Raw genomic sequence first — 16,802 nt, forward strand, 5'->3', positions numbered from 1 at the left:
GCATACAATTAAAAAGCTAGATACTTCCCCAGTCACTATATGTTCCCAGGTGTATGTGTGTGCCTTTGATATGTGGCACTTTGATGCATGGAGTAGAGACAAAATAATGCATTTTCTGTACCTCTCGGTTGTTTTATTCCAAAGGGATGGGGGTTTTGTGTGAGTGAGAAAAGGTGCCTTTGTATGGCAGGGGGCAATGGTGGCCAATTATCTATCTGTCCTCCTTCTAGCTAATCCTGGCGGCTTTTTCAAGAAATGAAGTATATATATGAATGATCACTAATGGGGCAGCCCTTCTGGGGTCAGTGTAGAGCTTGAAAAACCTTGCAAATAGAGGCTGTATCCTCTGTTTGTCTTCATGTTGTTAATGTTCAGAGATTCGTCGGCTGGAGTGGTGTGATAACTAAAACAAGCAGAGAGTTCTTGTGAGCATCTGAATCGTTACCACTAAGTCCAGGAGGGTATAATTGATTGGTTAGACAATATAGTTACAAAAGAAAGGGATTTTTGGCTTTTATTTTTAGCAGCTAAGCAGCAGGCATAAATCTAAGCTACTGGTAGTTAGCTTGATATAATTAAATACATTTATTGCCATTGGTCTTCTTATCTGGAATTCCAAATTCCACCAGTTATGAGTAATACCTGAGTTGAGTTGAGTTTGATGTTTGAGAAAACTGGGAGCTTTGCAAAAGACAGAAAAGAGAGGGAAAAGAGAGGGAAAAGAGAGGGAGCAATTCTGAAGCCATGTCAGCTTCAGGACCAAATTTAGAGGCAAAGTAAATGCTTCAGCTGAACGTACTCCTTGCCAGTCCTGGCTGAACAGTGGAATTTAATGTTCAAGTGTTCAAATACGGTAGCTTGACATTGGCAGGCCGATCCATTAGTTGGGATAAATCATAAGACCTTTAACTTGCCTGTCTTTCCCCAAAACACATCTGCCTCTTATTTTAATCCCAGGACAATTCTGCCAAAGTTTCAAATCTATATGTGCATATGGATCAAAATGGAGATGGGCGATTTTTAAATTCCAGCCCCACCATCACTGATTGCCCCTGGAGCACTTTCAGATGGAGCAGTGGGGTTGGGGGGAGGTTGAAAGCACTGGAAAGTGTTTTCTTCTGAGTGTCATTGCATGCTGAAGAGGCAGGCTATTTTACAGTGCAATTTTTATTTTTATTTTAAAACTTGACCTAAAAAGCAACTTGCCTCTACAGCGACGTAAATTGATGCGGTGGAAACTTCAAAGGGTGGAAAGATGATAAATGGAATAAAGGAGAGAGAATCAAGTTCCAGGGCAGGAACAATGCCAGAGGAAGGACATTTCATGTGGTCGGCCTCTCGTGTGACAGCCATAAGTTTAGACAATGTGGCAGCCCGCAAAGAATAAGCAGGCCTGAATAATGCTAGCCAGGAATGTTCCGCCTGGTGCAGTATCAATCTTGGTGACTGGCAGGCAGCATGAATTTTCTACATTGACCAGGCCTGCTATTACTTAACTGACATGGGTTCAGAGTAGATCTATGGACTTAGGTTAGTCATCTGACCACTTAGAGCTGTTCGACAGTGGAGGTGGACTCTCCTTCCTTGGAGGTTTTTAAGCAGAGGTTGAGTAGTCATCTGTCATGAACGCTTTAGTTTGAGATCCCTGCATAGCAGAGTATTGGACTAGATCACCCTTCCAAATCTACAATTCTGTGATTCCGTGATTCTACTACCAGGAGTCACCCCTTGCCTGGAAAAGAGGTCTTTTCATTTTGCTTGTTTCATTTCAAGCTCCTGGCACTGTCCAGGTCCAGACCCGGGAACTGACCTCAAGGATCTAGGTATGGATTTGATCATTGCCACTCGGGTCCCAGCCAGATGCAGATTTCAGCATAAGTGGAGGTGTAAGGACCACTGGTGCGCATTCTACTTTTAAAACTAACTATTCAGGCATCGAATTTTAGTGGAAAAAAACCAGCCAGTTGGGACGATTGGGGAATATCATGTGGGTTGTCATTTCAGGCCCAGGGGAACCCGCCCTTCAATTTGGTTTTTTTTTTTATTTTGATCAAGCAGAAGTAAAAACTGTCTGCATTCAAAACTTGCACAAGCTTTAGACGGCGACGAAGAAGAAAAGACAGATCAATCAAAAAGTCTGATCTTAAGATCCCATCATTAATCTCTTGCGGCAACAACATTTGGGTATTCTATGAAAATGGCACCTTTTCATTGTAGTCATCTTTATGAAGGATGAACGAGACAAATGCCTAAATGCATACCTAAGAGTATACACATGGTTTAATTAGGTCTTTTACAAATACACCATGTTCCTAGCAGAGCATTTCCAAGTTTTGGGGCATATGGAGAGCCTGTCTGATATAGCATTATGGCACTGTTATTTACTATCTATATTAAGCACTGCACAGCTGCAGTAATGGTTGTGTTAAGCAATGAAAAATCTTCCTACCAAGTGCCGCCTGCAAGAGTTAACCGATTAATCAGCGCGATAAACCAGCCAAATCTTTAATTGCTGCCTGGTTTTAAGCAAACTTCTCCAGGCATTTCTCTAAGGGACCGGACATGCCCGGCAGTCCCTACACTTTGAAAAACAATTTGCCATGTGGCACTGGGCCAGTGGCTGCTGTTTGAGAAAGCCCCCTAGGCACTTGGAGCTAATTGCAGGGTTCTTGGGATCTGTTGGTTTGAAAAGCAGTCAATTTTAAAATCAACAGATCCAAGTCACTAGCCACACAGAGGACTCTTTCTAAATTTTATTTCACCTGGTTGATGCAGGGAAATCACTGTGCTTGGACTCCAGCACTGGATTACTGTAGAGCACAGTGGAAAATTCTGCACGGAGTAACCATGGGAGTAGCCAGGGTTTTTTGTTGGGGAGGGCAGAACTGAGCTATCTGCGATGTGATTGGTCAGTTAAGTTTATTGATTTATTTACTTGATGGGGGTGCAGCTGCCCCCTGCCCCCCTCTTGCCTACGCCCATGGGAGTAACTGACAATTATTCTGGCTAAAATTAATAATAATAATAAAACCCACCCAGCAACATCTGTGATGATTCTGAGTAAGAAGGCTGCCCAGATTTAAGATTACAGATCACACAAGTGAGCCCAAAGTGCAACTTAATTTGGAAAAGGCAGCCTTTAAAGTACAGTGGTACCTTGGGTTACATACGCTTCAGGTTACAGACTCCGCTAACCCAGAAATAATACCTTGTGTTAAGAACTTTGCTTCAGGATGAGAACAGAAATTGCTCAGTGGTGGCACGGCAGCAGCGGGAGGCCCCATTAGCTAAAGTGGTACCTCAGGTTAAGAACAGTTTCAGGTTAAGAACGGGCCTCTGAAACAAATTAAGTACATAACCAGAGGTACCACTGTAGTGTCCTTGTTGCCAGTTTTGCATTTAAGGTGTTGTGGGGCAATCCTCTGATTGTCCCATTGGTATCTGATGCATAACTCGTTTGTTTTATTCTGCCAGGCTGACTTTGACATACAATATATATGCGTTATGCTTTGGTGCATGCACAGAGCCTTGCGGCTGAACTCCCATCTACTCCACAGGATTGTCACCATTATTATTACTCCTGTGCCTTTAGCAGCAACTTGACATGTACAAATCTCACAGGTGATGCTTTTCCCTGGTGTGGACATTTAGGTTTGGTAAAAAGCTTCATTCACAAACGTTATGTACATTAGTTCATTGTTAAAAGCACAGGACCAAGGTCAGTAACAATGGGGCAGCCCTACCACCCAGTCCTTCTTTCTGCACTCCAGACAGTCCTTAGCTCCTCACCTTGTCTAGTCTTCACTAATATGATAGATTTTCTGGGCACGTGGCCAGAAAGCAAATGGACACATTTTCTAAATGGGGATTTTTTTTAAAAAAATATAAAATTACCCCTTAGCTGTGGCCCCTCTTACACTGTGGTCCTGTTATTTAGCATAATGGCTTATCTAGTTCTGTTTGCAGTGAGCAGTGAATGAAACCTTGGAGCCATCATCATCATCATAGTCTGCCTCCAGAAAATTGGCACTTAATTTTATTTGGTATTTAATTGAGTTGGCCTGTGTACAAGCTGTTTCAGGGGAGGATTCTCGAGTTCTGATTTCAGTTTTGATACAGGACACTTCGTGCTGCCTTAGTGTTTGTCTTTTCAACATTTCCATCTCAAAAAGCGAGGGACAGTTGTGCTGCAGAGCTTATTCAGTTTTTTCTCTCCAGGTCCTTATATGGTTTCCATCTTCTGCTGCTGATTGTCTGCTTCATGTTTGCAAACTGTTTTGGATGGAATCTTTTCGTGCAGCACAGAAAAACCAAAGGTCTTTTGTTCTGTTTTTCTAAAGTATAATGCCCCGATGTAATATTTTTTTTTAAAATGTTTACCCGGTTTAGGGATTAAATATTTAAGAACCCAAGAAATCAAATTACCTGTCCTGTTTAAGTCCATAAGTGTAGATATTTATTTTATTAACCATGTTCATAGGCCACACTTTGAAAAAATAATTGAGGGTGGTTTTCCAACATAACATCTAAAAGCATTACACAACTTATTCGAGCCATGTAATTCTAAAGAAAAACCTGTAATCTGATATGAAGCCATTACAGATGAAGCAGATCAAACAGATTTCAGATTTTAGTCACGGTTAAAAGCAGAACGACTTTTAAGTCTCTCCAAAAGCCTGAGAGAACAGGAGCTTCGTAATGTGGTAGCTACCAACCCCGTCAGAGGGGTGAACTTCATAGCTGGGGAGCCACTCCTGAAAAGATCCTGTCTAATGCACTGCAGTGTGCGCCACACCAAATGGCAAGAAAGAAAGTGGGCCTTCCTTGTGGATCTTAGGACCCAGACAAGTCTATAGAGAGATAGAGGTTATTTGGATAAGTATCTGGGTCATCACAAAGACTTTGAATTGGGCCATCCATGGAGATGATTTGCTATCCTTTTAGTGATAGTTCATATTATGCAAAATGGTTTCCTCTGATGTGAAAACCTGGAAACTCAGCCAGTCAGAATCTTAGGTTGTTTCCAGAGGACACTTTATTCCTCAGCCCAATTCATTTACTCCTCAGCCCAATTCATACAATACCACTGTACCATACAGTGGTACCTCAGGTTACATACACTTCAGGTTACAGACTCCACTAACCCAGAAATAGTACCTCGGGTTAAGAACTTTGCTTCAGGATGAGAACAGAAATCGTGCTCTGGCAGCGTGGCAGCAACAGGAGGCCCCATTAGCTAAAGTGGTGCCTCAGGTTAAGAGCAGTTTCAGGTTAAGAACGGACCTCTGGAACGAATTAAGTACTTAACCCGAGGTACAATTGTATTAGAGTTCAGGTGGGTGAAAAGTGTCTGCCTTGACAGAGCTTGGGGATATAAGGAAGGTGAAGTTTCTGCTGTGCACCCCTTACAAAAGAAAAATAAAGAACCCCAGCCTCCCATTTTATAGGAGAACTGGGCACATGTATAAACAACAAACCTGCTCCCATCATATCTGTTTTGGTTCTCGGGGGACCAGTATAAGAATAGTCTTACATTGTCTTGCTTTTAGGGATTTCAGTATTTGAATTTATGGGATTGAGTAGTAAAAAATGTCAATTAACTGATAATGTAGAATTGTAAAAGCCAGATGCATAACTCCCCACCCCACCCCTCAACCATGCATACTAGACAATCTTAGGGTGTGTATATCACTGTCTCTCAGTAACAAATCTCTTTGTTACTTAAAGGCTCTAGATCTTTAGTTTCATTTTTAAACTCACTGATAAATTTGCTCTGCGGTGAGTAATTTGCAGTGACAGCAGGATAATTTGCTTGTTTTTCAGACAAATCTAAATTGCCTCACAACAGACCTGCTATCATTTTAATTCCTTCGAAAGTAGTTTAGTAGGCTGGCTACATTTTAATACCTTCACTTTGGATAGACAAATTAGCAGGGCTTTTTTCCCAGGGAGAACTCTCAGGAACTCAGTTCCGGCATCTCTCGTGTAGGTGCCGTTTCCATTCTCAGAAAACGAGGGAGGTGTTCATGGTGAGTTCCGGCACCTCTTTTTCTAGAAAAACAAGCACTGCAAATAGCTACCGGTATGTTGCAGCACAGACAAGGTTTAAGTGAATGCATAGGCCTGGTATAACTTTAGAATTGTATATCTTAAAAATCAATCATAGTTACAGTAGAACCAGGTGGTTATAAGCTGGCTTTAGGTCAACTCTTAGGATTCATTGTGTGCACAGTACTCGCAGACACATGTAACAGAGATCTGATGCCTTTTTTTAAAAAAAAGAAGACAAGGAAAGCCATCTTGAGAGGGATACGTTTGAAGCAGAGAAGTAGGACAAGGAAGGGAATGCTTAAGTTTTAAATTATTCACTGCTTCTACGATCCCAATGCTCTTCTGGATGCTTCTTCCCCACACAGGAGTAAACAAACATTTAGTGTGCCACAGAGGGCCTGGCAGGATGATAGTGGTCACTTTTGGAGTGGAGAAGTAGCAGACGGGGGGAGAGTTATTTATTTAATTTAATGAAAATGTGTATATTCCTTAATTGTCAAAACATAAAATATATGTTTAAGTCATCTTTTTGAATGCCAGTAAGTTTTTGTGTGGTTTTTTTTGAAAGTTAAACATCTCTTTGCTCTGTCACTGCTCCACTCCAAATGAATTGCCTCCAAAATCCTTTTCTCCCTTCAATGTTCTGTTACATCTGTTTGCACAGAACATGTGGTTTGTCTGTTAGGGCCATTTCATGCTTCATACACCCTCCGATTTGCCTCCCAGGCATATGCTCAACAGGAAATCACAGCTCTCTTACAACAGACAGATGTGTTTGCAAATATGTGTGTTGACACATTTGCATCACTTTTTTAGGTGTGCCCCCCAAACTCCCCACATAATGTATGACATGGAATCCACGACTGAAGCCATATAATGAACTGCAGGGAGAGGTCAGCAATTGCAAGGCATAAAGGGGAGCTAAGGATGCTGAGAGGAGCTTCTTTGGCTCATCAGCTGTTCAGCCGTGCACACCTGATGGAAATAAAGCTTGAGGCAGGCATGAAACTCCAGGCAAATGTTCTAATCTCCCTTAGGCTGACCTATATTATCTACAGCTGTCCACACATTTTTGACTGCCCTTGATAACCAGCCTGAATTCGTGGCTGCCCTGTGCAGCTCCTCAATTGACTTCACTGAGCTTTGAAGGCATTTGGAAGTCTGCCTCTGAAGGACAAACTCTTGCCCTTTGGCCAGCCAGGAAGGAGGCTCATCATGGCAGTTGCCGGTAAGTTGCTTTTAGGTGATGCTCAGAAGCCACTGACTTGGAGCAGCTTTGGAACTTAGTGTCACAATAGGGAAGAGCCTCCCTGCACTTCCCTTGATTCTGAGAACGGCAGAGGGCTCATGCGTCCAACCCTGAGCCTCTCACTTTGCATTTGCCACAATTCACCCTGGCGGGTACATTTCTAAATCCCTAATTATCTCCAGCAAACTTCCTCCAGGTTCATTTGGACAGTGAGTGATTGGGAACAGTGCAGACACATTACAACTACCCTGTGCCCTATATGGATGCCTGTATTTTCTTTTCACTTTCCTTTTCGTTTATTTTGCCTCTAGTGCTCGTCACAGTCTGAAGGTCTGATGTGCAGTGCACCTGCTTAAGCCATGTGCTGACAGGCATTACAAATGTGCTCTGCAAACCTACTGCTGTTTCTTTGGGTGTATTATTGCAGTAATTAGCATGATAAATAATGCAAAACATGTGGCTTTTTATAATACCCCTTTTGTAGTAGTTTTCAAATGGTTTCATTATAATGCTTCAGGAGCAGACTCGGTGAGAAGAGCCATATGGAAACAGATTTTTGATTTCCTGCTTCCAGACTTACTAATGCTCCCTCTCGCCTTCACTAATCTACCCTTGTTTTCTTATAATAATTATTATTTCCCCAAGAATCAGCCTGAAAGCTCTGCATTTCAGATCAAGACATCCATTGTGACAGGAGCTCTACAAATACTTCACATGAGGCATTTCTTTTTGGACTTAAACCTGTAGAGATCTAGAAAAGTATATGAGATCAATTTATACCCATATGCTGTTTGAATGCCTCGACTACAGATTCTAGCCAAACCTTCTGGACTGAAGCCAGCCTTCAAGGGCCCATGTTTACTGTCTCTTGACCTGCTGTTGCAGAACAGAAAGGTGTATGTGTGAACTCTTAAGCTGCCCATTTAATTGTTAATTAGGGGGAGACATACTTTAGGAAAGTGGACCCATACCCTTATTGCCTTCTGATATTTTGCCCTACATGCACAATTGTATTGGGTCTTGCTCTGCAAAATACAGAAGAGGAGAGTTGGCGCTTTGCTAAATCCAGAGTAAGCCACTTGAGGTATACAAATTAGACCACAGCGTCTCAAGGATCTCTGGCTTTGCAACCTTGGAGAACCACAGACAGTCTCGATAAGCAGCTCGATCAGCCCAAAGCTAATCAGTAAAAGGCAGCTGGTTGAGATTTATTATTTGGGAGTGGTCCTTATAAAAAAAAAAATATCAGAAAGGTCATGATATGGGCGACTTCACAGACACCCGGATGCTTCAAAAGAGTGGTATGTCGGCTTTCTTAAGGATGTAAAAGTGACAAAAATATCACCATTAATTATGTATCCTTACCTGTGGGAGTTTTAAAGTATTGTCAAGGTGAGCGACAATAGACATTTGCAAGAATAATTCCTGACGCTTGTGAGACAAACTTTGCCTTCTTTATGACAGTGTTGCAGTTTTGGGCTAGAAAGATGGAGATAATCCTGTTTCATGTCATGATCATGATCAAGGTGCCCTTTCCCTTGTGTGCCTGCATGGTTTCTTGGTGTGTTTGTATCCATGCTCAGGGAAAATAATACCAGCAGTCAAAATTCCTTGGCCAGTTGTTGTTGTTTTCTAATAATGATGATGATGTCAGCTCCTCCCACAAGTATCACTGTTCCTTTCACATATCTCTTTGGGCACTTATATACAAAGGCTCCCTCCTCCCCATGACTCAGGCTGTCTCCATGTTTCATCTTCTCCAAGCCTACCTGTTCCCCATGTGTCTTCAGCTGCCCAAATATTGCTCTATGAAGATGCAACACAAAGCAAGCTATCCAGGGCTGGTGTGTGTGTGTGTGTGTGTGTGTGTGTGTGTGTGTGTGGGATATTGGATAAACCAGTGGAATGGGATCTTGCCAGGTCCAACAGGAAATGCAATCCAACGAGAATTCACCTTCATAAGCTTCAATAAATTTGTGCCCATTTTATGCTGAATTAATCATTCTGGAAGGAACAACTGCCACCACCTGGCTTAATATTTGCAACCCTCATTAATTAATTTTCCTAATTTGTGTCCTCATCTGCCAAAGTATTCCAGACAATATAACATAACGTAATGTTGAAATAATAATTAGACTGCAAACAATCAAGCCAGCAAAAGAACAAAAGTGCATGAAAGCTACCCAGTCAGAGTTGGAAAACAACAATTAAACAGCATTTAACAGGGATCAGAGATGTTTTAAGTATGAGTCGACTAAGTGCTCATATAAATTTGAAAAAGTTTTCTGGTCTTTACTAATCAACCTGCAACAAACTGCAGAGTACTGGGGCCAGCAACGAGAGAGCCCTGCTCCAAGTACCTTCCAACTTCACTTCTTGTACCAAAAAGAGCCCAAGCGAAGCCACCTTCCAGACCATATGCAAACATGAACGGAAATCATGGGAAGAAACCTGCCCCTTTCCCCATGCTACAATTGTGGGTGGACACAAAAGGTTTCAACATAATTTGAACCTGGTTCTATACTCGGCAGTCATAATTTGTACAAGCAGGAAGATGTAGCTATAACTTTCATAAAGTAGCAAGCCAAGCTCTCCCTCCCTCATACAAAGCTGAGCAATCTCTTTGTGAACAGTAAACCATTGTCTTATGTAATACCGCTAAAGGCCACAGTAACTAGGTCCCTGAAACAATGATAGTTCCACCTTTGATTTAAATAGTGTCCTGACTTTGATCTAATTAAATACCTGGTTTTGACTCTTAATTCCAGCTGCAACTTTATAATTGGGTGGGAGCTTTGGGGGGATTATTTTAAGTAATGCGATCTGAATCATCTAATAAACTAGGTTATGCAGAGACAGTGGTGCCCTCATCCTAGTTCATAAGTATCTGAACAACTTTAAGACCTGAGCCAAATTCAGATATTTGGGCCCAACAATCATGAGCTTTTTCCTGATACAGACAGCAAGTTCTGGGCTGTGGCAACAGCCCTGCCTGGCGGTCTGCAAATGATAGGAGCTAGAGCTGCACTCTGCCAAAGCTTAGCTGTCTGAATTATGCAGAGCACATTACCAAGGAGCTGAATGTCTGACCACAGCTTTAGAGACAGCCCACAATGTCCAAACAAACAAACAAATTGTAGACCACTTTTGGTCTACAATTCTAGTGGATTAAGGCTACAATCCTAACCATGTCTGCTCAGAAGTGAGCCCCATTGAATTCAATGGGATTACTCCCAGGTGGTTAGGCCTAATTTGACTGCAGCCTAATTTAATTTGCATTTAACATGGGGCATTGTTGTGGTTGAATACATTTCCATGTAATGTCACAGGATCAACAGTGTGCAAAGCACAAAATAACCTTCTCTAAGGGCATATTCTGACATGAATATGCATTCCTTGACGTGTGAAATTCCTGCTGAGCAGCATTGACCAGCATCAACAGCAGTCTTGGCAGGGTGAGGCATTGGCATGGTGGTACCTGTGATGAAATCAAGGCTCTGAATTATTCCTACAACCATTTTCTTGATGACAGATAGTGAGCAGATGAGCTGGTTCTTCTCTTGCTGTGTTTGTGTGTGTGCTTGTGTGTAGTCCCCCTTCCCTCATATGCACATTTCAAGTAAGTTTCTTTTCATGTGGAAGGATATGATATGAGCCATTTAATTCAGTTAAAGCCATAGACAGATCCTTAATATTTAGATCAAAATAAGTACCATTAGCCAAGGCTTCATATTTTGTCCCGGAACCTTCTGCCCAACTCCTGTTACTTTGCTGGGCTGTCATGGAGCCCCCAAACATATCAAAACCTCAAATCAGCTGTCACCATATAAAAGGCAACACCCTCCCGGCAATTGTTTGCCCTCAAACAATCGGGGGAAGATGGCAGTTGAACTGGAGGTTCCAAATAGCTGACCTTAGTTGGCTCCTTACACCCTGGGAAGTAGGGCTCCTTGAAAGTGTGACTTTCCTCCAAGTGATTGTGTGCATGGGATGCATGAACTAAAATCTGTTTTGGGTGCAGGTTTTCTTTAGCCGCCAAATTTGCAACCATTACATAGCCTGTGAATAATTTATAGGGGGAAAACGTTCGGTTGTTTCATCAGATGTGTTTTCCACTTGGCTCTCTGTTTCCCTTTCTGCACTGAAAAGAAGAATGTTTTTCTAGGTATCAATAATTAATCCTTTTAAACCGGGGTGTGGGGGGTGTTACAGTATGATATCTGACGTCAATGCAACCTAATAAGAACATAAGAAATTCAGAGGGAGGCTGGCGGTAACCTAGTTTGTCAGCCAGCGGCCATAGCTGTTAGGTGACATTTGTTGGTTCACTTTTGCTTCTCCTTTTTAAATCTCCATGCTAAAATGTTTTGCAAACACTTCCTTCCCCTGCCTCCTTGTGTCTATTGGTAGCACAGAAAGAGCTCAGTAGGCCACCTCACCTGGATTGATTCCATATGTATATACCGTATTTTCTGGAACTCTCAGTGACATATGTACCTGGTGCTTTCAGCAGTGTCTTAAAAACAAATGGTTATGGTGCTATTCAAACCTGAGATCTTATTTCTCAGCTCTAGTTTAATTGGAGCTTTCAGTTTCAGGATGAGGTCATTCCCTGTGCCAAAAGATGCAATCAGACTTGGACGCTGAATTATTTAGAGTTCCGTTTAACCGTTTGCATGTGCTCATGCGGCAATAAACATTGCCTTGCTACCCTGTAGGCAACTGCAGCTGTTATGCAAACGGCAAATAAATGTTCCGCAACCTCCTAGGCTGAGGCGTTCTGAACAAAGGAAGGGTGCACTCCAGAACCATTTCCATAGAATCATAGAGCTGGAAGGGACCCTGAGGTTCATCTAGTCCAGCCCCTTGCATTGCAGGAATACACAGCTGTCCCATATGAGGATCGAACCTGCAACCTTGGTGTTATCAGCACCACCCATCAGTGTGTGTTGCTGTTGCAGACTGGAAGGAGGAGTGGCATGGTGTAGGAGCTATGGCAGAGCCAATCAGATGCTCTTATTGCCTTGCCTGCCCCATAGCAAGCTGCTGTTACCTTGCCCCTCTCCTTGGCAAGTGGCCATGGCGTTTGGTGCTGAGAAGGCAAGTCAGCAGCACAGTCTCTCTCCCCTGCCCCCCTTGCTGGCTAATGACTACTCCATTAAGGAAAGAAATCAGGGCATGGAGGTAATGGGGTTCATTGCTGAGCTTGGACCAGGAAGACCTCGGTTCAAATCTCTGCCAAGTTTACTACCTGGCCTTGAGCAAGTTACAATCTCCCATCCTAATCTACCTCACAGGGTTGTTTTGAAGACACAATTAGACCCTCCACCCCATACCCTGGGCATTTTGCAGGAAGCTATGAAAAAGAAATGCATTGGCCTTGGTCATTTTAATTCCTTTTGGATTTGCCATGGGTGTAGAATGATAGTAGAAAACTGGAGAATTAAATAAAAATCCCTTACACCTCCCCCTCCCCCAATTAACTGGATTTTCAGGGTCTGGCACAACCCCCAAATGGATTCATCACTGCTTAACCAAGTATTCTGATAAACAGGCTTTTTCTCTTTCCCCATTTATAAATGTAAGAGAGACAACATCACACCAAGCGCTAGAGATATACCACCCTCCCACTTCACTCTATTTATATGTTCCTGTCATCAAGCAATTAAAATAATGAATACTTTACAAAACAACAGGTAAGCAGCCTGCATAAAGATAGTATTAGCTTAAAATGTACCTGCCATGCCTCTAAATAAGGCACCAATTAAAACTTCATTCTAGGTTTCTTGAAATGTCTCTCCCCCTCCCCCCCCCCCCCCCGGTCCTGCTTCCTGGCTCATGGAAGGGCTGCAATGCCATTTACTTACGTACTTCTCTGTCTTTATATTTAAACATTTTCAAGCTGATACAACCACCACAACCAAATAGAAACCTTAAAACTTTTTTTAAAAAAATAGCTGCAACCATAGAACAAATCAAACAGTAAAAAAAAAAAAAGTAGCTTCAACTTTGCTAAACCTTAACTGTCTGGGGGAAATTAAGAAGAAATCTGTCTGGTACTTAAAACTCATTAAATTGGGTGTGAGGCAGACAGGCCTGGAGGGGAGTGTTCCAAAGGAAAAGATTCCTTCCCCAGGCACCGTAATGCTCTTTCCCTCTGGTGAGGCTCATAACACGCAGGCAAATTCATGTAGAAGCAGGAGGTTTTTAAGGTACCTGGATCCCAGGTCATGCAGAGTTTTAAAGGTGAAACACTGGTGAAAAGCATCTCCTTCGTCTCAAAACCGATAATCTTCATGGGAAGTGCCAGCCCACCCAGAACTGTCTGAACACCATCTCCCTAGTCCGATGAAAAGGTAAAAGATAAAGGACCCCTGGACGGTTAAGTCCAGTCAAAGGCAACTATGGGGTTGCTGCGCTCATCTCGCTTTCAGACCGAGGGAGCCGGCGTTTGTCCACAGACAGCTTTCCGGGTCATGTAGCTAGCATGACTAAACCTCTTCTGGCGCACAGAGGACTGTGACAGAAACCAGAGTGCACGGAAATGCCGTTTACCTTCCCGCCACAGCAGTACCTATTTATCTGCTTGCACTGGCATGCATTCGAACTGCTAGGTAGGCAGGAGCTGGGACAGAGCAACAGGAGCTCACCCCGTTGCGGGGATTGTTGCGGGGATTGTTGCGGGGATTTGAACCGCCAGCCTTCTGATCTGCAAGCCCAAGAGGCTCAGTGGTTTAGAACCATCTGCCAACTGCACTGCTCTCTTCCCTGCATTGCACTCAAGTTTGTTTCCCTTCAATCCAATCTGTTGTGGACTAGAGGCACATCTACAACTTCAGCTGAAATGGATGTAAAGGAGAACTAAAACTGCCTGTCATCATCAACTTCAGCCTAAAACCCCGCACAACCTCACGTAGAGACTTCATTAAACAGCAAGAGGATGGCTAATTTTTGTGTGGAATGTGTCATTCATGAATGTTGACTGCAGAATATCTGATTCATCAGATCTATATTTATCATATAATAAAGGCTATACATAATTGAAAAGGAAGCATGACTTTTATCCTTGCCACAGATGTTGATTTGTGCATGCATGCGTGTGTGCGTGCGTGCGTGCACACAGAGTTTTGATTTGAATTGTAATTCATTTACTCTGTATGGCAGAAATCTGCTTTGACCACAGTGCAAATGATGGTATATTTCACTCAGATGCTGCCATTCATATTTCACAATGGAATGTGAACATGAGCAATCATTCTGAATCATAAATTTGTTCTAAATCTAAACAATTTGAATACACATTTGCTGCATTCTGAGCCATTAATTGCTTGTTATTCATTGTTTGCAAGCTGCTTTGGGATTTAGTTGAATGGGAATCAACATAGAAAATCAATCTCTCTATCAATCAGTCAATCAATCAATCAAGCAAGCAAGCAAGCAAGCAAGCAATCAGGCATTTTAAAGGCAGAAAATGCTTGTTCAAACCAAATCTTACCATGCTTCGAATGCATAGATTTCATCCATCCACAGAATGTGTATTTATTTTCACTCTAATATTCTGGATATATCCCCCCCCCCCCAATTTGGGAGGAAAGTTTGGGAAGGATTCCAACTGTGAATAAAATGTCAACAAATCTTCAAAATCTGAAATATTAGTGTTTTGAAACTTGCAATTTAAAATATGGAGAAGTCAGTAACATTTCAATGGATGCAATATTGATTTATCTGTGGAGGATGTGACAGGAATGAAGCTATGGCTTGCTGTTCCATGCTCTGAAACCTCTGGTGAGATCCAGAGCTTCCTAAAGCCCTTGGGAACATCTATAGGGGTTGATGGGTGCTGCTTACTTACACCAGACAACTCAAATGTTTACTATGCTAGGATAGTTAATAAATATTACTGCTGTTTTGTCACCAACGCAGTGGGAGATTCCTCCGAGTTGCGCCTCTTTCTGTATTCTTGTCTTGTGGAAAACTTCAGGAAGCAGTAATGAGTGTTAAAAATGGCAGTGGGAGCTGAATTTCTCTTACTGACCTGAACAAACAAGCTACAGTATTTGGGTGGGTCCTCCCCCCCCCCCCCCCGGCAACATCTTCTGTGCTGTTCATGACTGAAGCATATCGAACTTGGGTGTGGCGATGCAGTGTCCTTGCAGCAGCGCCCCGCGAGGAGGGCTGGCTGTGAATGGCAGGGGTCAGTGGTGATTCAGCCGGCATAGCACAGCAAGAATGCCTCCTCTTAATTTGCTTCTTCCTCCCTTCCTCTGGTGACTCAGTGAGGGACAGTGCTTACAGCCAGAGAGGAGTTCCTCGGATTAATCACGCAGCTCCCTTTTCAGAGTGGCTCCTTGGCAACCCGGCAGCTTGCTGGAAGATTGGCAGCTCTGCATTCCCATTCTGTTTGGTGTTTAAGGTTCCACGCACTCGCCCAGTGTGAGCTTCCTTGGAAAACTCATTCAGGAAACCATAAATTAAAACAACACCTGACTATCGTGCGCATTCACTGTGTGTTGCATCGTAGGTTAATTTTGTCTGTGTGCATACTTTGCATTGAGGTTTGCGTACAGGACTGTACAAATACGAGGCTGTATTGAGATTGCCGACATTCCAGGTGCCAGCTACATTGCATATGAGAACAGAGAGAGGAAACTGGCTCCTGTGGTGTCAAAAATACCTACTGCATCTCCCTAGCAACTTTTGAAAAACACCACTCACTGTATTTGCATAGAGCTTGGGAAAGAGAAATGCCAACCAGGGGAGTTTTTAGGTGGGGGTCACCTTACGTTGCCCATAACTCATCATCATTTCACAGAATGGGCAGAACTCAAAGTTGAAAGCAGTGCCAGGCCTAGACAGTGCCTGAAGCACATCCCAAATGATATCTCCCTCCCTGCTAGGACCAACACTTTAGTACTGATGCACTGTTCAGACAACAGGTCCTGCCATCATCTCCTCCCTGCCCCTATCACAGTGCTGCTTGTGGTTGCATTTCTGAACTTGCCATGACTGAAAGTGTGCTGTACCAGAGTTGGCTTTTTGATGGCTTGAATTGGGCTTCTTTCTTTCTTTCTTTCTTTCTTTCTTTCTTTCTTTCTTTCTTGTAAGAAAGTAAGCACTTGCCATTAACAGGAATATTCTTATTTGTGTATCCTATAGAAGGCAGGCCAGTTTTCCATTTGACAGAAGAACATAATTTTCCCACTCACTGTGTGTTGTGGTGATAACTGCCGTGTGTGTGTGATAACTTATATTATTACTTTACCAAAATACAAGCAATATTTATAAAATAGACAAACAACAGGGAAGGGGGGGGATCCCCAGTAAAGAGGATATAAAGGCATTGGGTAACTTTACACAGAGACATTAATTGTCAGTAGTATCTTTTTAGCTTCTAATGCACTGAACTGGGGGACCGCAAACAGAGATGATGTGTTTATCTGGTACTCTGTTGCAGTTTAACCCCTGCCATTCTAACTGTTCATCTCTTTCTCTCAATTTTACA

The 16,802-nt window shown here is 42.7% G+C and overlaps 1 protein-coding gene across 8 annotated transcripts in view; it reads left to right on the forward strand.

Annotated features, from left to right (window-relative positions):
• The window catches only part of KCNMA1 (potassium calcium-activated channel subfamily M alpha 1), a 544,144-nt gene that overhangs the window by 119,402 nt on the left and 407,940 nt on the right, over positions 1–16,802 (forward strand). The window lies entirely within an intron of this gene.

This window comes from Podarcis muralis, chromosome 6 (genome assembly GCF_964188315.1).
Source record: "Podarcis muralis chromosome 6, rPodMur119.hap1.1, whole genome shotgun sequence".
Classification (NCBI taxonomy): Eukaryota; Metazoa; Chordata; class Lepidosauria; order Squamata; family Lacertidae; genus Podarcis; species Podarcis muralis.